Raw genomic sequence first — 24,042 nt, 5'->3', positions numbered from 1 at the left:
TTTTTTTTTTTTTAAGGTTCTTTTTATTTACATGATATATTCCAGTCTTCATCTCCACCAAACCTTCAACCTATCTGCCAAGTCTGTGTAAGTATTTTTGTTCTTTTTGTTGTTGGTTGGATACTGGTGTGGAAATCACAGAAAGGGCTAAACATCATACTGAGTTGATGATGTAGAAAACCACAGCACAGCAATATATGGAGTGGCCAGGTGTTTGCAAGAACTGTTTTAATAACACTCACTATTTTTAACTTTCTATTTTATGTTATGTAGACTTTCTTCTCTTACATTGTAAGTTAGTAGAAGGAGGGATCCATGTCTGATTTATTTCATATTTGTCACTATGTCTCTAGCATTGCTATTTCTCAGCCAGTAGGTACCCGATAAATATTTCCTGAATGATTCACTAGACATAGATATATCTAAGCAAAGGAGAAGCAATGAATCCCCCTGGTGACAACCCAATCTAAATACACAATTTTCATGAATCGGATCCTTGAGGTCTTAATTCTTTTGGTTGCCCATGAGATATTTTGATGCATTTAAATCAGTCTTCTGTTTATGTTTTGTTGTATGTTTATCAGACTTGTCTATCAGACACAGAAGCTTTAAGCCTTGGAGAGTTTCTCCTATTTAACTCAAAGTTGGAGACTGACACTTAAATAGAAGGACTTGGGATGCTGACATAACACTGGTGATCTCCATACTAATGATGCCTCTTGTCTGAATAAGTAATACAATTAATGGCAACTAATTGTTCATTCCTCTCCTGTTTCTTCTATACCCCTTCTGATGATACAGAAAGCATTCCTTTCACTTGAAGGAAGCAGGTATGAAAACAATTTTACCTTTAATTTTATAGGTCAATGAAATTTTTAAAAAACTATATTAAATATAAGGCAAAGGCATTGCTGATGTTTTAGCATGTTGGCAGAGAAATTTTGAATCAGATTTTGAAATTTTTTGTGTTCTGTGTTGATCATAATTTAGGTTGATAGGGGGACACAACAGCACATGTTCCACCCAATTTGGGTTATGGATCAGCAAGAATATGACTGAAAATATCATCATCATTTCTCAGGGAACAGACAACAAACACTGTATTTTCACTCTATGATTCCCCTAGATCATGGAAAAGTTATCCTTCGTTCTCTGAATTAGTTTATCTGCTATCCCCAGGAACTACCCCTAGGATTTTTCCTGAACATTAAGATCATAAACTTTTCTCTTTTTCCCAAGTGTGGGACAAGAGACTAATGTGGGAGATAGGGATCTGTCTGAGAATTTAATTTGGGGAAGGTTAAGCAGAATCATGATTATGAAACTCCTGACGATCCCATTTTGGTTAAGGGTACAGATCTAGGTAGAAAGCTCTTTTCTTTAGGAAAACATCTAAAGCATGATGTTTCCCTAATACATAAAAAAGAGGTGAGGGGTTAAATTGTTTTGCAAAATAAAATAGGTATCTTCCAATTTTAAGATGGCAATGTATTAGCATCTCTCCTTCCTTCTCTCCCATTTTTGATTAAGTTAACATTAAGACCTTGAGAGTTGGGCAGGGGAGAAAATGACACAAAGAGAATGTGCCCAGAACTGAGCTCCTAAAAAAAGAGTGTGTGAGGCACAGATTTCTTCAGCTAGATGGATGTGATGAAGAACCAAAACAAAATTCTCTCACTCAGAGCAAAAGAGTAAGGTAAAAGGGCTGGATACAGAGAACCCTCATAACCCATCTGACCTCAAAGTGGCCAGGAATGCAAGGACAAACCATTATTACATATTTTAAAAATGAGTAATAGAACATCCTGTATCCAGAGCAGCATGTAAGGAGCTTGAAAGTCATCACTCCATCCTAACAACAGGTGAAAACTGAACAAACTGAATAATCAACAACTCTTCTTAGATCTGTAAGTGAGGTCACAGGGCAAACCACTGCCCCCCAAATGGGAGAGACTAACAGATGAATCCAGAGAATCAGAGCAATATCTGTGAGAATCAGTGTGGGGTAGGGAAACCTGAACTGTAATTGATGAGTTTCTGGAAAAAAACACCAACCTAGAATTCTATACCCTGTGAACAAATCCTTTAAGAGTGAAGAAGAAATAAAAACTTTCTCAGACAAACAAAAATTGAAAATTTTGTTACCAGTAGACCTGCCTTGCAAGGAAGTTTAAAAGAAAATTCTTTAGAAAGAAGGAAAATGATATAAGTCAGAAACCTAGATCTACATAAAGAAAGGAAGAGTATCAGAGAAGGAATGAATAAATAAACAATTGTTTCTAGAGACAACAAGTGGGTAACAAAAAATTGCTGTATATCTAGACTCCTATGTCATTAATGAATCAAAGGCTAAAAATGAGGCCTAATGGCAATCATTGCTATTTAAAAATAGTACTATGTTTAATTTCTATAGGCTGATCAGTCAAACATGGAAAACATATTCTGGTATTCTTCTTCTGTGATTTGTTCTCCATACAATTTAGACTCATTTTAGCTATTAACTTTTGTATGTTGTATACTTAAAAAGATGCGTAATAATCAAAGAGAACAAGTGCAGCATATTTTTCAAGTCTCTTCAAAAAGCAATAAAGGAATAAGGAAAATAAACGGCAAAGAACACCTCTGAAAACATGTTTCTACAGATTAAACTTCATGACCTAAGCCATTTCCAAGAACTTAAATTAAATTAAAGAAAATACCACGTCTATAAAATAAGAGATCACAAGAGAGATAGGGATTGAAGAAAGAAATGAGGAGACATCAGATTAGGAAATGAAAAATGATTTGGCAGAGCTTAAGAGAGAAAACGCAAATAATAAAACTGTCACAAAATGAAGTCTGCATTAGAAGTAGCAAAATGGAGAAGAGGGACGTACAAGAAAAGCTTAACAGAAGTGAACAAATGATGCAAGAATTTCTAAAGAAAATGGTATGTATGTAATACAAAGGTGATTCAACTTAGGCATAATTGGCATCTCCAAAAGGTGAGAAAAAATGAATAAAACAGAAATTTTTATTATTTTTAATTCAAAAAAATTTCAGAAACTGAAGACGGTTGAATCTGCAATTTTAAGAAACACTCGGTGTTTCAGGAAAAAAAAGTTACTATATAATTAACAACCAGACCCAAGAGAAAAACTACTGAACTACTAGACTTTACATATAAATAAACAATCTTGAAAATCAAAGCAGGGAAACCGAGACACTTTAAATGGGATAATAAGGAATCTAAAAAAATGGTACAAAGGAACTTATTTACAAAACAGAAATAGAATCACAGATGTAGCAAACAAACATGGTTACCAAGGGGGAAAGGAGGTTGGGGAGCGGGATAAATTAGGAATTTGGGATTGACATATACACACTACTATATATAAAATAGGTAACTCCTGGGGACCTATTGTATAGCACAGGGAACTCTACTCAATACTCTGTAATGACCTATATGGGAAAAGAATCTAAAAAAGAGTTGATATATGTATATGTATAACTGATTCACTTTGCTGTACAGCAGAAACTAACACAACACTGTAAATCAACTATACTCCAATAAAAATTAATTTAAAAAAAGAAAATAATCAGACAGTTCTCAGAATGTCTTAGAGTAGGTAAGCTATACACATGAAGCCCCAGGGAAAGAAAGTGTGGCCCTAAATGAATATACCCAGACAAAATATCATTCAAGTCTAAGACGGACATTTTCAGCATACACGAATGCAGTCATAGTTTTCATAAGCCTTTCCTTTTTTTTTTAATTATTATTTATTTTTGGCTGTGTTGGGTCTTTGTTGCTGTGCGTGGGCTTTCTTTAGTTGTGGCGAGCGGGGGCTGCTCTTCGTTGTGGTGCGTGGGCTTCTCATTGCGGTGGCTTCTCTTGTTGTGGAGCATGTGCTCTAGGCAAGCGGACTCAGTAGTTGTGGCTTGAGGGCTCTAGAGCACAGGCTCAGTAGCTGTGGCGCACGGGCTTAGTTGCTCCGCGGCATGTGGGATCTTCCCAGACCAGGGCTCGAACCCATGTCCCCTGCATTGGCAGGTGGATTCTTAAGCTCTGTGCCACCAGGGAAGTCCCCATAAGCCTTTCTTAAAGAATCAACTAGATCTGTCCTCCTGATGAGAAGGTGACCTAGACATGGGATTAGGTAGCCTCCTCCACCACAATACAATGCTGGAGATGTCACAGAAATGAGAGGGACACTGAAGATGTGAGAAAATATCATAGAAACTTTGATAACCCTCTGGGGAAATAGAAGGAGCCTGAGTTCTGGCACATATTCTGAGGGCAGGGATAGAAATCCAGAGTGCGAAGGCTAGGAGTCACATTTGGAATAGAGAGCAAAAAGAGTTTTCTCGTCATTCTTTGTTATTCCTTCCCCCTTACATCACTTTATCACACTGTTGAGCATTCCACTGGCTCTGTGGGATTAAAAAAATACATACATATATACATACCCAATATAAAATAAAATCCACAGTCATATCAAGCTAGCACCAGCCTGGAATGACCAGGTAACTCGGGAGCAGTGTTGTGGCCAGTGAGGGAGTGGATAAGAACAAGTGCAGGCCCACTGTAGACCCTGAGCACTTCCTCTCTTTGCTGAAGTACCTCGAGGACTAGGTGGTTACAATTCATAGAACCAGCATTTGGGAAAGAACAGTGACTGAACTGAAGGTATAAGGAAATTTCCTAGGGTAAGTTGATATAGCAAAGGAGGGGAATGAGAGTGGTCCATCCTGATGGATCACAATACCAAAGAATCTTCTCCCTGAAACATGTTCCCCTTCTGAAATATTCCGGGAGGGATGTAATCTAGTATTTTGCCAGTATTTTTTTCCCAAGAATGCATTTCTAGACCCCAGGGAAATGATCTCATGAGGGAAAATGAGACATTTAAACATAAATGCTATTTTAAAAATTCAATAAATTTAAAAAACTATAACAGACAAAGCAGAATTAATACACTAGACAAGAAGAATTTTAAATAAGTGTAATAAAATGTCTTTGAAGAGATAAGGGAAGATATTGGAGATAAGATACAGAAATAGGTCATCATCTGGGAAAAAACAAATGGAGATACAGGGTATGAAAAATGAAACAGATCAACAAAATTAAAAGGCAACCTACTGAACGGGAGAAGATATTTGCAAACTGTCTATTTGATAAGGGGTTAATATCCAAAATACATAAAGAGCTCACACAGCTCAGTAACAACAACAATAAAAAAATCCAATTAAAAATGGACAGAGGACTTTAAACTTATACAATGTTACATGTCAAATTTATTCAATTAAAAAAACACACTGTTCTCAGAAGTAGATAAAAGAAGTAGATGAAATACAATGTTTACTTCAACAATGTCCTTAGAGAGTAATTACAGAAAAAAAATTAAGCCCAACATTGAATTTAAGACAAATTCCAATTGAGGAAGAAAGATATATAAAACAACTCTAGAGAAATACAATAATTCCAGGGTTAAATAATAAAATAGCTTGTAATCATTTCAACCTAGGGTTAGCAAACTATGGACACGTGGGCCAAATCTAACCCTCAGCCTATGTTTGTTAATAAACTTTTGTAGAAACACAGCAACACCGACTCATTCAACATACCATTTATGGCCACTTCAGTAACAGAGCTGAGGAGATGTGACATAGACCCGATGGCCTGTAACCCTAAAATATTTACCGTTTGGCCCTTTGCGGGACAGTTTTGCTGACCCCTGGATTTGGATGACGCAGAGGGAGGAGGAAAGGTAGCACTACCTAGAAAAACTCATATGCTGTAATATTACGTGAAAAATTCTATGAATACACTATAATAGTAAACAGGAAGGAAGACAGGGCGGAAACAGCAGTTGTATTTGGATGGCAGCAATATGGCTGCTCCCTCTTTCTTTCTCCCATATTTTTTAACTTGGGCGACATGTGGTTGTAATACATTTGTATTACTTTTATTTTTATCTTATGACATTAACTTTCTTCATTGTGAGAATATGGCAACCACAAAACTGTGAAAAAGCAATATGAAAACAAAAACAATGTGAATTAAAATTCAATTTCAAGATATGGACGAATCTATGTAAAGCACGACAAGCTTACCTGCAAGAAACTGGTCATTTAAATTCCACAAAAGGAAAGGAAAATTACCGTAACCTGTGAGAGACTATTTATGGTCACTAACAGAAAAATAATGCTACCTTACATTTGCATAAAATGTTCTAGTTTTCCGACATTATCTCATTTAATCATAGACTAAGAAGAAAGATAAATTTCTATATCCTTTTCAAGATGGAGAACGGAGATTGAGAGATTAAGCACTTTTGCCAGGGTCAAGGAGATTTCAAGTGTGTGAAATGGGAACAGAAAACAGAATTTTCATTAACACCACTATTGCATCCACCTTTAGTAATAAATAAAGCCTTCTGGATTCTCTTAAAGTGACTAGAACTTTAAACGCTTGATTTTTTTTTTAATTACAATTTAGTCTTCCTTACTGGTTTGTTGAAATGATAGTAAATAAAATAAGCTTGTGTTCTCCTTTGTGTTATCACTATCTTCAATTAAGCTAAGTAATTATGAATTCAGCTTAACATGTGACATTTGTTGCTGAATGCCTTTGAAGTAATCATTTTAAAATAAAAATATTATCAATCATTCCCTAAAAAATTAAAGTCCATGTGGGCCATGAACAAGAGAAACTCAAATGAAAATAATCATTATTGTTGCATGGTTTCACGTTAAGATAATGTTTCATTTAATTACTTGCAATTTTATAATAGTGCTGAAATATGATATAAAATGTCATTTTTCAGCATGACAAAACTGCCTAGATCTAAGTCATCAACTCCTCATGCCTCCTGGAAGATCTGTTTGGGGGCATATGTCTGCCTTCAGGGCTGCCTTAATTCTCAAGTTCTAAAGAGTAATATGAAACTCCACTGGATCGTCTCATATGATGAAGAATCCTTTTATTCTACTCCTTAAGCCTGATAAACACAATACAGTAGTATAATGGACAAGGCTATCGATATCAGTAACAAAGTTTAGTTATTTTGAAGGAAATATTTGTTTCAAGAAAAAAAGTTAAACTCCATGTCATTGTAAATAATAGCTTTATCTACTTTTGTCCATTACTTGTCTTTGAAAGCCAGTAATGCATCACGGTCCAGGACACCTTCATAGGCCCTTGTGCTAAAGAGGCTCTAATGACCAAGGAAAGCAAAGGCAAACAAACCCACTGAGGCTCTGGGCGTGTAGCTCTCAACTTCACCCTCATTAGAGAAATTTCTTTGAAATCTCATGTTTAATCTCTAAAATACATGATGTTTGTTTTCTAGTTCTTACTATTTATTTCTGTCAATAAAAATTTCCAATTATTTAAGATGAATTTAATTGCTATTCAAAGAAGATGCTGCTTTGGTATCCAGCAACCTCAAGTATCCAGTGATGTGTTCACATTTAAACCCAAGTTTAAGTTAAGTCTGTATTGGGAAACAAATGTAACATGATTGAATCTCTGCATTTCAGCCTGAAATGCAAAAATATTAATGGTCTGACTTCTGTGTCCTGCTCTGTCTCAACTTCCTTGACTGTAAAACCAACAAGCCCCCAAACGCTTCCAGTGTCTCACATACCACAGGCTCTCCCATCCCCTCCACGCCTTCATCCTTGTGGTGCCTGAAACACTCTCCCCGCCTACCTGCTCCTAGGCCATAAGATCAGATTCCAGTGCATCCTCTGATTTCCCCTGAAGTCTTAACTACCTTCCCTATGAAACATTCCCTGATCATCCAGACAGACTCTGCTATTCCATTTTTTATTCTATTACTACACCTTCCTCCACCATAACAAGTATATTCAATTGCAATCATTTGCTTGAATGTCTGTTTCTCACAGTCCCCTGCAGGACCCTTGGGGGTGGTCCACTTCGCATTTATTTTATTCCCTAACACAGTGCCTGGTATAAAGTAGGATCTGAAAAGGTACAGGGGATGGATGAATGAAGTAAACGAGTTAATTTAAGCATTGCTTCTTTGGAACTTTACACACTTCAGGTCAATCAGCGAGAAAGTTGTTTATTCCCGGAATTCATTAACCACATCAGGAAGAATTCAAGCTAAGAAAATGAGCATAAACACACTGACGGAAGGTGCTTCATTTTTTCAGCCTTTCTTGGGATAAGAACTACTAATCCATTCTACTAGGGGAGCAAAAAGAGTTCATATAATACTTCCCTTGCCTTCCACTTTGAATTAAGTCACCCTCCAAACACAACTCAGAAGCAGCTAAAGAGGCCCTTAGCATGATCTGGCAGCCTGCGGTATTAAATAATGTCTAGACTCCATGTGATTTTCTGTACTATATATCATAACTCAACATTAAAAAAGAGCTGAATAAATCCAAAGTAATCCAGATGATCATACTGTAACTTCCTCAAGAAATGTGACCCCCAAATAAAAATGAAGTCATTGCTATCTTACCCAGAATTTTGCTAGGAGTTAACATTATGTAAATTAGCTTTTCTTTAATAGAGCTGTAACACTATAAAAACAAGGTTCAGTTGGCCATCGTTCCTGACTCAAATCTCATTCTTTGACAGCTGTAATGTATAATTCTGGAGATACTTATTTCCAATTGTTTCTGTACAGATTAACTGGACGTTCCAGAAAGACTGAATTTTCGATCTAACTGATAACATGTAAATCCTGCATTTTATAGATAAAACTGATGAAGTGGTGATAAAATCCAGGTCACCCAGGCACGCGCTTAAAATCAGCACCAGGTTTGGACTTGTGTCTCCTACAACACTTATCATTTTTGTGTAACATAATATGCCATCCTACTCTTTTACTCTTTTTGATTTATCTTCCCTATTAAAACTTTGATATTAAATATCTTAAACAAGTAATAATTAAACTTTTATAATTGTGATTTTTATAATAAAATTACTACATTTCTTAAAGAATAAGCCAATTGCCTTCTCATATGCAATGTTTTAAAAAGTGAAATTGACTTTTCTAGCAGATTTTCTAGAGGTTTTAACATTAAAAACATCTAAAGGACCCTTAGGAACCTTCTTACCTCAGCATGACTTTCAATGGGTGATAAAGGGACCATGTAGAGAGGGTAATTGGTTTGGTCTTCATTAGGACAAAATATAATAATTACTGGCACCCAGAAACAAAGTATAGTAAATACTCATTCAAAAGGGCTGACAATTCTGATTCATCAAATATTCACCAGTTTATACAGTGCTGTTATTCAGAGTTAACTGTCTTATAAATTAGATCAATATAACCCCACTAGAGCAAAGTTTCTCACTTGGACTGATACTGTGTTTCCTAGGGGTCATCAGAAAATATGTGGAAAGGAATGGGTTTCTAGTTGTCAGAATACCTGGAGAGAGCTTATTGCATGCAGTGGGTTAAACATTCTACAGTAACTAGACATTCTGCCAAAGAAGTCTCTTCCCACCCACACACCAACAGGACTTTCCCTGAGAACCACTGAGCCAGAAAGAAAGGACATCTGATTCTCTTGTTTTTGCATTCAAAGACATCATAATTTTAAGCTACTGAATTAAGTAGTCAGTTAACACTGAGGAAATTTACTAATTTCTCACAAATCTTTGGTTATAGATGTATACTCCTAAACTCATTTATACTCCTAAACTCATATACTCCTCCTCATTTTATTGTGTTCACTTTATTGTGATTTACAGATATTGCTTTTTTTTTTTTCCCACAAATTGAAGGTTTGTGGCAACCTGGCTTCCAGCAAGTCTATTGGCACCATTTTTCCAACAGCATTTGCTCACTTTGTGTCTCTGTGTCACATTTTGGTAATTCTTGCAACATTTCCAACTTTTTTATTATTATTATATTTGTCATGGTCATCTGTGATCAGCGATCTTTGATGTTACTCTTGTAATTGTTTTGGGACACCACAAACTGTGTCCATATAAGATGGCCTACTTAATTAATAAATGTGTGTGTGTTCTGACTGCTCTATGAACCAACAAATCCCTGTCTCTCTCCCTCTTCTCGGGCCTCCCTGTTCCCTGAGACACAACAATATTGAAATTAGACCAATTAATAACCCTACAATGGCTTCTATGTGTCCAAGTGAAAGGAAGGCTCACTTTAAATCAAAAGCTAGAAATGATTAAGCTTAGTGAGGAAGGCATGTTGAAAGCAGAGATAGGCTGAAAGCTAGGTCTCTTGAGTCAAATAGTTAGCCAAGTTGTGAATGCAAAGGAAAAGTTCTTGAAGGAAATAAATAGTGCTACTCCAGTGAGCACATGAATGATAAGAAAGTGAAACAACCTTATTGCTGATATGGAGAAAGTTTTAGTGGTTTAGATAGAAGATCAAACCAGCCACAGCATTCTGTTTTAAAACAAAGCCTAACTCTCTTCAATTCTATGGAGGCTGAGAGAGGTTAAGGAAGCTGCAGAAGAAAAGTCTGAAGTTAGAAGAAGTTGGTTCATGAGCTTTAAGAAAAGAAACCGTCTCCATACGTAAAAGCGCAAGGTGAAGCACAAGTGCTGATGTAGAAGCTGCAGCAAGATATCCTGAAGATCTAGTAAGATCATTAATGAAGGTGGCTATGCTAAACAATGGATTTTCAATGTAGATGAAATAGTCTTCTATTGGAAGAAGATGCCATCTAGCACTTCCATAGAGAGAAGTCACTGCCTGGCTTCAAAGCTTCAAAGGACAGGCTGACTCTCTCGTTAGGGGCTAATGCAGCTGGGGACTTGAAGTTGAAGCCAGTGCTCATTCACCATTCTGAAAATCCTAGGGCCCTTAAGAATGACGCTAAATCTACTCTGCCTGTGCTCTGTAAATGGAACAACAAAGCCTGGCTGACAGCACATCTGCTTACAACACGGTTTACTGAATATTTTAAGCCAAATGTTGAGACCTAATGCTCAGAAAAAAAAAAAAAATTCCTTTCAAAATATTACTGCTCATTGACAATGCACCTGGTCACCCAAGAGCTCTAATGGAGATATACAATGAGATTCATGTTGTTTTTATGCCTGCTAACACAACATCCATTCTGCAGCCCATAGATCAAGGAGTAATTTCAACTTTCAAGTTTTATTATTTAAGAAATACATTTGGTAAGGCTACTGCTGCCATAGATAGTGATTCCTCTGACGGGTCTGAGATTCACCATTCTAGGTGCCATTAAGAGCGCTCGTGATTCATAGGAAGAGTTTAAAATGTCAACATTAACAGGAGTTTGGAAAAAGTTGATTCTAACTCTCATGGATGACTTTGAGGGGTTCAAGAGTTCAGTGGAGGAAGTAAGTGCAGATGTGGTGAGAACAGCAAGAGAACTAGAATTAGAAATAGAGCCTGAAGATGTGACTGAATCGCTGCAATCTCATGATAAAACTTTAATGGATAAGGAGTTGCTTCTTACGTATGGGCAAAGAAAGTGGTTTCTTAGATGGAATCTACTCCTGGTGAAGATGCCGTGAAGACTGTTGAAATGACAACAAAGGATTCAGAATATGACATAAACTTAGCTGATAAAGCAGAGGCAGGGTTGGAGAGGATTGAGTCCAATATTGAAAGAAGTTGTACTGTGGGTAAAATGCTATCCAACAGCATTGCCTGCTTATAGAGAAACTGTTCATGAAAGGAAGAGTCAATTGATGAGACAAGCTTCAGTGTTCTCTTATTTTAAGAAATTCCCACGGCCACCCCCCTTCAGCACCCACCACCCTGACCAGTCAGCAGCCATCAGCATGGAGGCAAGACCCTCCACCAGCAAAAAGATTACAATTTGCTGAAGGTTCAGATGACAGTTGACATTTTTTAGCAATAAAGTGTTTTTTGAAATTTAGGTTTGTACATTGTTTTCTTAGACATAATGCTATCACACACTTAATAGACAAGAGTATAGTATAAACATGCCTTTTATATGCACTGGGAAACCAGAAAATTAGTATGACTCACTTCACTGTTATATTTGCTTCATTGAAGTAGTCTAAAGCCAAATCTGCAGTATCTTCAAGGTATGTCTGTACTAAGTAATTTTCCTTATTGCATTTATTGCAATTGTTGTGTTTCTCTTAAGGGATAAGGTAATGAGAGAAAAATTAGAATGGCTAATGAAATCATGAAAGCTTTGTTTAAAAAAAAATTAATCTTTCTTTTGTCAGCTATTGTTAACCCAAAAAAAAGAAAAAAAATGCTACCTCAGAGTTATGCTAAACTTTGCTTTACCAAGGATTATATAGAAACACTTGAGCAAATGTGATACAAGAATCAGATGCTGATGGTACAATTTGAGTGAAGAAGCAATAAGAATCTAAGGAGAAATAAGCCCGTGAAAAGCCTGCTATTGATGACAAATGACAGGATAGCAGTGGTTTCAGACACGGGTCACTGCATGTGTCTACTCTCAGACAAGCGTCTGAGGCGAGAGCCCAGTGGAGTAAGCCAAAATCATAGATAGGTCATTATCATCACACCCATCACTGGCCAACGGTATGCTAAGGAAGGATCATTGAATCATAAGGGCCCCATCCTTGGAATACAGGAAGAAGGGAGAATAACTGATTGGAGTAATGCCTTCTTTCTCCATTGCACCCCAATACCTTGACCTCTCCATGAAGAACCTAGATGTCAGAAAGTCTTAAGTTGATGGATTTGTGTGTCTGAGTTAGGAAGATCTAGGATAATCTGGGTTTTTTGCCTGGTCAGTTAGTAATTTCCCTGAGATTAGTACCCAGTGCTAGAATTTTTTAAATGGAAATAATATATCTTTAGGTGACCAAATGCCTTAAATCTTGACATTACCTGAAAATTGACAAACAAAACAAACAGACAAATAAAAAGCAAAACAAGACCCAGACTCACAGATACAGAGAACAGATTGGTGACTGCCAAAGGGGAGAGAGGTTGCGGGGAGGGGATGTAATGGATGAAGGGGACCAAGAAATACAAACTTCCAGTTATAAAATAGATAAGTCATGGGATATAAAGTACAGCATGGGGAATGTAGTCAATAATATTGTATTAACTTTGTATGGTGACAGGTGATAACTAGACTTATTGTGTAATCATTTCGCAAGGTATTCAAATGTCGAATCATTATGTTGTACATCTGAAACTAATATAATATTGTACATCAATTATACTCAATAATTTTTTAATAATAAATAAGTAAAAAATAAAAATGAAAACAGATGGCCACGCATCCTCAAATGCCAACATTTATACTTGAGACTTAGAATCTGGAATGAGTCGATCAGGTAGAATGCAAAAATCTTTTCTAGATTTCATGTGCTTTGTCCACAGTCCTCCTTAAGTGACCTTTCATTTAAACTCATTATCCTTAAAATCATATACCCTCCAAGTTACCCTTTTCATTTCTATTACTAACTCAAGGGCTGTATGGAAAACCTGTACTCCTGACTAAAAGCTGTAAATCCATTCAAATAAATTTTAATTTCAAGAAATGTCAAACTTATACTGTATATAAAAGAGATAAACAACAAGGATTTACTGTACAGCACAGGGAACTATATTCAATACCTTGTAATAACCTATAATGGAAAAGAATCTGAAAATATATATATGTGTGTGTGTGTAACTGAATCATTTTTCTGTACGTCTGAAACTAACGCAATATTGTAAATCAACTATACTTCAATAAAAAAAGAAATGTCAAACTTGGATATCAGTACTATTTTAGGGACTTTTTTTGCATATTTGCTCTTTTCTGAAAAAAAAACTGACTTTCCTATCTGTACGTAATAACTATATGAAAAAGGAACTGCATGGGAAGAATTTCTGGCCATTGAGATATCTGGTACCAGCTGTGCTGTGATTGTCCATCCATGCGCAAAGGTTTCTACTGACCTATTTTTATGTGAAATGTGCTTGGAGCATAAAGTTTCTATAAATCCATTATATTCCCTAACTACACTGTTCTTTCATCTTCATTCAACTTATGCCTCCATTAGAAGAGAGAGAAAGAAGAGGTTCTTCTTCATGTTTTGAAAACGTATATGCTTGTCACTTTTTTTAATACACGATTTTTTAGAGCAGTTTTAGGTTCACAGCAAAATTGAGTGGAAGGTGTATTTCCCATAACCACACATACACAGCCTCCCCCAATATCAACATCCCCCGCCCCAACAGAGGGGTACATTTGTTATAATTGATAAACCTACACTGACACATCATTATCACCCAAAGTCCATAGTTTACATTACGGTTCTCTCTTGGTGTTGTACACACTGGGTTCTGACATGTATCCACCATTATATTATCTTACAGATTCGTTTCACTGCCCTAAAAATCCTCTGTGCTTGTCACTTTTGATGCTGAATTTTGCTTAAAAACATTATCTGCTACTAGTAAAGATATTATAAAGTAATAATTTTTAGTGAGGCAGATATGTTAATCCAATATATAGGTTTAAGGACCCTGTTAAATGGCATACTGTTTTGTTTATCAAATATTATTATACATATGCTAATAGACTCCATATTCAAATGGCCTTTAAATTCAAATCATATATTGAGATAGCAAACCAACAGGGACAGAAGGACTGTTTGTATGTATGATAGTTATTCCTAAGAAATATTTGCCCATTTGGGGATGGCAGTGTCTCCTGAGAGTGCCTTCTGGTTGCCAAAAATAAAGCCATTTTCATTATTCCCACCCTAGCAACACAGGTCCAAATGTTATAAATTCTTCTCTCAGAGTGTTTCCCAGGACTCGAGTCCCAAGGTATGTTCCCTTTAAATAGGATTCTGTGGTCAAATTTGAGAAATGATACATACTGTAGTTTTCTTAGGGTGAGTTACAAAGTATATCTGCCACTTAAAAATTCTGTGAAGTCCCACACCAAGTAACTTGTTTAATTTCACTTAACCCAGCATTTTGCACACTTATTTAACCATGGAACACTTTAGGGATTTTAAAAAAGCATCACATAGACTGGCTGCATCAAAATTCTTGGCGAAGTTTTTTGGAAATGCAGGTTCTAGTTAAATAAAATAGAATAAGATAATTCATGCCATTAATATAAAAACATAACACATGTGTAATTTGTTGTTTTATAGTTTACTTTCCCCTATATTATATTTTAGTTAGGTGTGATGTTGTACAATAGTGAATCTGAAAGACCATGTTCAATGATTAATGTAGTTCTTCAGAAGTCTCACCAATTATTTATTAATAGTTGCAATAAATTCATGGTAGTACACATTGCAAAATTATGAGCAAAAACTCAAAAGCAATAATCTCAAATTCTACTTACTCTAGAATATACTAATACATATACAGAGAGGTTATGATCACCTAAAATGCATATCCTGCAAGAAAAAAAATCTATTGTGCCAAATACGTATATAAAACAATCACAGGATTTAGAGGATTACAGATTCTAATTATATATTTTTAAAATAAAGGTGATGACAAAAGATAATTCCTTTACAAGCAAACTACTTATTTTCATCATCTCTGTAATGGGAATAATGCTACATGCCTTGAATGGTTAATAAGAGAATTAAATGACATGATGCATAAAGCACCTAGTCCCATACTTCATACTTAATAATGTATCCAAATTAATAAACTTTATTAAAATTTTCTGTCAAACAAATCATTACAAAATTTGGTTTTATGCATACTGTTAAGCATATGTGTATAAGTATATTTAATAGTCTAAGGAACAGGCAACGCTCACAGTGAAATATGAATGAACAATATATTCCCAACATTTAAACTATGCCTTCTATTCCAAAATGTAACTATTCACATAAAGGCTTTGACTATAGCTTTTAATCCACAAAAGAGATTTTCTGTGGGTTATCATAATTAGGGTTTGTATCCTAATTTTCTGGTATGGTAGTAAAGCCTACTAATTCTAACAAAAAAGCTCAAATACAAATTTATGATTGTCTACAATATTTATAACCAACGCATGCATCTGTAGTTATGCAAAGAATTTAAAAGTACATAATAGGTTTCGTCCCTCATGCACCCTCTCCTTCCCAATTCATGGATATATTTCAACCACTAATAATAAATTCAGAGTCTGGCCAAGACCATCCAGCTTCCATCATAGGACAATAGCTACATACACACATCCAATTTCTCAACATTTATACATACCTGTGAGAAACAACTAATACAGCTATAAAGACTATAGTGAACTCTTCAGAATAGTATTAAATCAAGAGAATGGCTTTTACATATATTGGTTACCAATTATTGGACATAATTTTATTGATTTTTAATAATACATGTGTTAAAGAAATGTAGGAATTACAGAAAGGCCAATAAAAATCATCAATAATGGTAGTACACATCAATATCCTAGTAAAATTTTTGTTGTATGTATGTGTGTGTACACACACAGAGTGAAAATGTACCATATGTATTTGCTTTTAATTTATATATAACACTTATAACATATATGAGGTATGAGTACAATCATCCCTCGGTATCCATGGGTGACTGGTTCCAGGGCCAAATCTGCATATACTCAAGTCCTTTATATAAAATGGCCTAGAATTTGCATAACCTATGTACATCCTCCCATACATTTTAAATCATCTCCAGATTACTTATAATAGCTAATACAATATAAATGCTATGTAAAAGCTGTAAATACAATGTAAATATATGTAAATAGTTGCCAGGGCACACTACGAATTCAAGTTTTGCTTTTTGGAACATTTTGGATTTTTTTTTTTTTTTCTCAATATATTCCATTCATGGTTGGTTGAATCCTCAGGTGAGGAACGCACGATACAAAGGGCCAACTCTACTAACATTTAGAGTGGTAGAACTGTATGAATACCTTAATCTATATTATCAATTTGTCTTCTAGAAATATTGTTCCATTTCCATTTAGTGATCCCAACAAACAGTTCTTTTTTCTACAAAATTCTTGACTACCTTGGATATTTTAAAAATCTTTGCCTTTTTGAAAAACAAACAAAACACCTTATTCTTGTCTTAATTTACTTTATTTTGACTACTTGTAATGATGAACATGTTTTGATATGATTATTAGCCTTTTCTCATTTTGTGAATTGTTATATCATGATCTTTGCCCATTTTTATTGGAGTTTTGTCTTTTATCTTTTTATATTTTTATATATGACTTTTTACATTAAAAATATTAACTTTTTGCATTAAACATGTTCTGAAAATATTTCCTAGTCTACATCCTGATTTTTTTCCCCAAATTTATTATCATAGCACTTATATATCAGCATTCGTAATTTAAAAGAAGATCTTTAATTTCCACAAGCCATGTCTTATGAGTATTAATAGTGGCTTTCGTCTTATGAACACTTCATTCTTGTATTTTTTCTTCTTCTTAGTCTGTAACATTTTAATTCAAAAGAAACTTTAAAAATAGCTTAATATGTGAGACTCATGAAATAAAACAATTTGAATAAAAAGAAAAATTAAACTTTATAAAATATAAACTTTGGAAAGGAACAGAAAAATAAAAATGCTTTAAACTTAGGAAAATATGCTTACTAATTAAGCATAATTTTGGTTCTAAGCTTCCTGTCAAAGGAGGCAAAGTAACAGAAAACAGAGTGCTACAACTGTTCTAATATTTTATTTTTAAACTAATATTCTTTTCATTTTATCTAGGGTGACAATTCTTCCTAGAACTTAATTCTAAATGATCATATGGTTTTGATCCATATTCCCTAGTACGGGGCTGTGGAATTCACTGATTCGTTCATTCAATTCATAATGCTTGCATGTTTAATATATGCTATGCTGAGGCTTTGGCCTTAGCTATAAGACTGTTATTCTTTGGGTCCTGAGCACAAGTCTTTCCTTCGTTACTGTACCCTGCTTTGATCTATTTCTCCAACTGCTTTACCCAAAGTAGAAAACTTAGAAAAACTGACTTTGTTTGTATAATATTTATGTTTCCTTTTGTTGTAAAAAATAGGAAACAATTCAAGGTAGTTTTTTTTTTAACTGATTTACTAGAAAGATACTGGAGTATCTTATGGAATCCAAGAAACTGTTGAATAAGCAGGCTTCAGAAATAGCAGACAACAAGGCACTTCCAGAAGCCTCGATACTGGAAGTTTGGGGAGTTTGTAAATCTTTTTTTAAGAGCAGTGGACTGGGGACTCTGGCTACATCTTAGAACCATCGGATACGACTGCTTTAAAGTACCCTGTGCAGGCCCCATCTCAAACCAATTAAATCAGTTTTGGGAGCCAAGGCCCACTCAGCTGCATGTTTTAAGTGTCCCAGGTGATTTTAATGTGCAATCGATGTGGCACTGCTCTAAAGGACTGCATCTAATATAATAATGCTGCAAACAACTCCTAGTCTCAGTGTGTTTCTCTCAGTTCAGCATTCAGAATCCCAAGGACAGAGAAGGTGACCGGTCCAATTTGACAAAAACATAGACCACGGACTGTGTCAGTCATGGCCCTAGGGGAGGCTCATGGTCCAGAACATGGCTGCAGAGTAGGGTGACCAGTTGTCCTGGTTGCCTGGGACTAAGGAGTTTCCTGGGACATGAGACTTTGGGTACTAAAACTGGGAGAGGTCCAGGCAAACCAAGGCCAGTGGTCCCCCTTCCAGGGAGCCATACCTGCGGGGCAGGGTAAGGAGGGGTTCTCAGGAGTGGGATGGGGCAGTTGAACAAGTCAATAATGCTGCATCATGTTATACAATCTTCATGTTTGTAGAGCCCATACCATCTGAAGTGTCTTGTCAATGACTTTTCCAGGGTGAGGAGGGGACGCGAGGGGATATGGATGTGGTGATTTATGCAGTGGTGATATGGATGTGGTGATTTATGCACTGCAGTGCTACATAAACGTTTCCCACCATCTCACCATATTTAATGCAGTGTATTTCAAAGAATAGATAAAACTGAAGTAAGTTTGGTGATTTAGATTACAGAAACTCTTTTATGAGTTTAGGACACCTAGCAGCAAAAATCCTAAATATATACAGTAAAGGAAATAACTTTTACTTTTATAAATCCTGTATTAATGCTCTAAGATACTTTGTCAACGTCATAACCAAAACTTAAAATCTCAAATGTAGAAATGCAAAAGTGTCAGAAATGTTATCTTTGACAGCCAAATGACATCCTTTTCCACATTTTAAAATGAAACATTACAAAAAGTACGGCCCTTTAACTTAAAAATGACATGCTATTTCCACTGTCTCTGCTAGCCAGACGTGGCTGGACGACTTTTTTTTTTTTTTTAATCTTAATGGTTTCTAATTCAGTGGGCCAAGGGACCGTCCCGTTGTAAGGTGATGGCAAGGGGAGAGGTACAAACACTCATATGGGAGATTTTTCTGACTGTAATAGTATATCTGGAAAAAGAAGATCACGACAACCTCTTAAATTATAAACTCTGTGATGAATGTAAATCTTTGTTCAATTCAATAGGCATTCTGGAAACCTACTGTACAGCTTCTAGGAGAAGCAGCTAGATCTAGAGGTCCCTAGGACTCCCAAACCAAAATAAACAATGCCAATGGTCCAAAGCATTTGGGAACACAAAATGTAATTTTGTTATATACAAGAATGCTGGGTAAGTTGAAAATTCCCTTCAACCATACAAAGGAGAGGTCTACAAGAGATTTAACACTCAAAGTTTAACACTCACTCAAGATATAGTCTGCAAAGGAAAACCAGTGTCCTTGGAGTATGGAAGGAAGAACTAATCAATACGATGCTGAACCAACCTACCAACGAACGCTGTCCCACTGACAGCAACCACTGCCACAAAACTCCCAGTTGAAACAAGTACAAATTACTGCCTGTGATATATGTTTTGAGAAATGCATTCTAAGAAATAATCTTGCTGTGAGAGTCTGAAAATAAGACAGGTCTCATGATTTTGGCGCCCCCAAAGACATTATAACCATGTGGACAATAAATGTTAAAACTTCGGACAAAGACTAACTACAGAGAAAGAAACAAAAAGAGAAAAAGGACAACGTTCCTTCCAAGGAGACATAGCAGCTTTTCTCAGCTATAGTTTTTCGGTTTGCCTACATTCTAAATCTTTAATTCTTAACTTAGGAGATGGGAAATGGTTTATATTCCTCAAAATATTCAAATGATCAAGTGGTAGGCCAAAAAACAACGAGAGAAACCAGAAACCAGCAACAACTAGAGTGTTTCTCTCTAGACTAATGTGGTCAATATTGAAAGGAGAAAAATAAAATAATTCAAATTAAGTGTAAATGTAAGGGCCTAAAAATAACTTGTCTGGTTGGATTTTTCCCTAATATGTAATGTTTATGACCTCAGCATTTACACTAACTGTACTTCTCTCTCAACAGCACAAGTCCCTGTTAAAATAGCCTTCTCACAGAAAACCAGAGATCCAAGTTATTAGGGAGATTATGAGGCATTTTCCCACCTATTTCTTTGTCTCAATTGCCTGAAGTGATGCGCCAATGATCACTGAATCCTTTCAGCATTTTGCTGCAGCTTCCCTCATTTTTCTGGAAAGGAGCTTCTTGCTGGAGCAGTCATCTGAATTCTTGTGTTGGGGAGTTCCTCTCCTCTCTCCTCTGTTTCTAAGCATATACCAAACCTGGCTCCTAAGAAAGCTCACTGTATGAAATCCAGGTTGTACCACACCTAAAACCATCACAGCTGGGTGACATTCAGGTTACCTTGTCTCAAAACATCTGTTCTCCGACTAGCACATGTTTATGACCACCTGAGGCCCATGTCAAATGAAAGGAAGGATCCCACAGTCTTAACAGAGGTTCTGCAGAGGCCATGTGGCTGAATGCACGTTTTGTTTTGCTGGTTCTTTTGTACCCAGACACACAATGACAAGTGCTTGGCTCAAGCAATGGTCGTCAGGGTGACCACATCTCAAAGCTCAGTCCCTCCAGTTCTTTGTCTCCGAGCTCTGGGAGCTCAGATTCATCTCCTCCTTTGGTCCCAAGACCATCACCTATATAGACTCTGGACATATACATCCATAGGTAAACTGTTTAGAATTGAGAAAGCAAACAAAACGGTTTTTTCTCTTTCACATTTATCATTAGGTCAAAAACAAAGGAATTGTTTGAAATTTTAGCACTCTTGTTCAGAAAAGCCCTGTAACTCACTTGCACTGACAAACCTAAAGGCTTAAGACTCCTGCTCTTATGAGATTCTGCTGCAAATCCCACGGGCTAAACATGTGAAAACTCATAAGGAAGAGGATGACATAGTCACAGGAGCTCATCCTCTGTTAATTTACAAACTTGATTCGTTTCTGCATTTTCCATCTAGTATTTTGCAAATGGGTAATACAGTGTGGAATGTCTGTGGGCTTTTCTAAGCCTGAAAAGTAAACTCTGGAGGTGCAGGCCAACAGGGGCCTCTCTCAGCACACACACTTGTGTAAACCGTCTCGGTGGTCCTTCTGGGGAAAGGGGTGGTCCTTCCAGGGAAAGGGTGGGCCTGCTTCTGCTCTAAGTGATCCTGCTGATGGGGCAGTGTGGAGAGGCCTGCTGACTGCTGGGTGACCCTCGGTGGGAACTTAAAGACTCCAATCCAGGGATCTTAAGACAAAACCCTTAAAGCTCTCAAACGCATGCCCAAACAAAATCTTAAGACACACAGAAAGAAAAGATAAGGCAGCTTTGAGAAATGAAAGAAGTAAAAATCTAACTGAGGCTATGAACTTGCTGTCACTCACCAGGAACAACTTAGAGTAGAAACTGGATCTGGGAAAGGAAGGATGAAGTTTAATCACAGACGCTGTCTTCAGAGGACCAGAAATCAACCAACTTAAATTTTTAAAAATCTACTCACATCCTAGAGGAAGGAAATTGAAGCTGAATAACTGAATCAATGTTGTCATTAAGACACACCACCCTTGGCTTGACTACATTTTCAGGGTTTATCTAAATATTTAGCACTGTGATAAACTCACAGCCTTGCAACAGGGTAGTAAAACGGCATTTTCATAAGGCTACACAAAATCTATTTAGGGGCTGAAATCTTGCTGGCAAAATAATTAAACCAACCAAAAATACCTGAAAACATTTTCAAAGAGTGCTGTGCAATCTCTAAAACAGAGGAATATGGCTTGTGAAAGCTAGGCTTACCCCAACAAGGGGTACCGGAAAGCAACTGTTCTCAGAACAGTGAAAGGAACTGGGGCAAATTAGAAAAGAGGAATATATACACAAGGAAAAGATTAGAAGGGAAATCATTATTTTTAAACAGTCCAATGTCCCTATCTTAGGGTCGCAGGTCAGCATGACCTGGAGTGTCTACTCTGCTGACCCTGTCCTTTTTCTTAACACATAGAGAACAGAACTTTAGGTCAGACAGGACCTCAGGAACTGGCCAGGACTGCACAGACAGGCGGTGACTCAGTGAGCACAGGAAGTGTTTAGTTGCCATGGTTCTCTGACCTAAGCAAGATGACTCTGCGAGGCACTGGGCAGGTAGACTGGTCCCATCTGTCCTCACCTCACTCCCTGGAAATGAGCTGCCCTTGGGGCTGTACAAGTGGGAAAACATAAACCCCCAAACTGATGGAGTAACCTCCACTTTTCACACTTAATATTGGATGAGGCCCACTGAATAGTAACAGACTTCGTAGTCTTCATGGAGAAATTCAAAACAACTAAATCAGGGTCACTTTTAATAAAGCCTTCCAATACAGATTCCCACTGGAGTACAAATATACTTATAATTCCACTTTTTTTGCAGCGGACCAATGGCGTTTAGATACCAGTCTGGCATCCAACTCCCACTGTCTAGTAACCAATTTTTAAAAAGAATCTGAAGTTATTAAAGAATTTAAATAGGATTAATTTCACTCCAAACATTGTCTCTCTTTACTTTGTGTAGTAATTTGAGTTGCTATAAATGAGATCAAAAGCTCTTCCTTTCCAGTCTCAACTTGACAAACACCACCACTTTCTTATTTGCTCTCATAATTGTGTTTGTTTTATTGTTTTTAGAGAAGTTCTCACTTCATACATTTAATTTTCAGTGCCAGGGGACGCCAATGTCATCTGAGGTAAGAGTCACTCTCTGGCTTCCAGAATCCTTTCGGAACGACAGATTCCGCAAGTCTATAACACCACTGGTATATAAGTGATGAGAACTCGCCAGCTTCAGCAGACCAAAGCTGTGATTTCCTGTCCAAAACATATTGAAACAGAGTCCGCTGTCATCACCTGCTATCGCTGGGACATATCCTCACTCCGTGTACCTCCGTGGGGATTCTCATTGTGCTGAACTCTATCAGAAAATTCAAAAAATTCACCACCTCATTTCCAAGGTGTGAATATATCCTATCATTATCCATTAGTTAGTGAGCGCTAGCAGTGCACCTGGCACCTATCATGACAGAGGGCATCTTCATAGCAATTCTGCACATTAACTAGAGCCGTCACCCTACCCCACACACACCAAGGGAAAGAAAAGACTACAGGTGTCAACATGTGTTGAAAAAGTTATTAGAATTCTGCATTCAATCCACCTCTGACCTACAGATAGGAAATAACCTCCCTAGTGCTACAAACGAGCTTTGCAAAAAAAAAAGGGAATTTTACTTTTACACACAAAAAAAGACCAAGTTTAAGTATCTTCTTTCTTCAAATTTGTACCATAAGACTAACAGAACTATACTTATTAGAATGAAATAAGTGAAATGTGATTAATATTACCCAGTATAATTAAGACACTTAATATTATATTATTTCTCCTTCTTTTTAGACCAGTCAACAAAATGATGACTAATAACAGTCACATTTAAGATTTAGGGAGGGTTTAGTGAGCACAAATGACCATCCGACACTAACATGCACAGAACACAACTCATTGCTATTCTATTAACCTCATTCTGCCATATTTCCTGTTCTCAACCCTAGCTTACGCTTAGGAGAATTTTACAAATCTGTAAGCATTCTTACCATTTGAAAAAAGTTTAATCCAGTTAAATTTATGGATAGATACAGGCATACCTCGCTTTACTGTGCTTCATTTTATTGCGCTTTGCAGATATTGCATTTTTTTTTTACA

The 24,042-nt window shown here is 36.5% G+C and overlaps 1 protein-coding gene across 1 annotated transcript in view; it reads right to left on the bottom strand.

The window, feature by feature from the left end:
• The window catches only part of HDGFL1 (HDGF like 1), a 730,488-nt gene that overhangs the window by 122,471 nt on the left and 583,975 nt on the right, over positions 1-24,042 (bottom strand). The window lies entirely within an intron of this gene.

Source organism: Balaenoptera physalus (assembly GCF_965194825.1).
Source record: "Balaenoptera physalus genome assembly, chromosome: 11".
Taxonomy (NCBI): domain Eukaryota; kingdom Metazoa; phylum Chordata; class Mammalia; order Artiodactyla; family Balaenopteridae; genus Balaenoptera; species Balaenoptera physalus.
The sequence above is the reverse complement of the archived record's forward strand: the minus strand, read 5'-3'. Positions and strand labels throughout refer to the sequence as shown.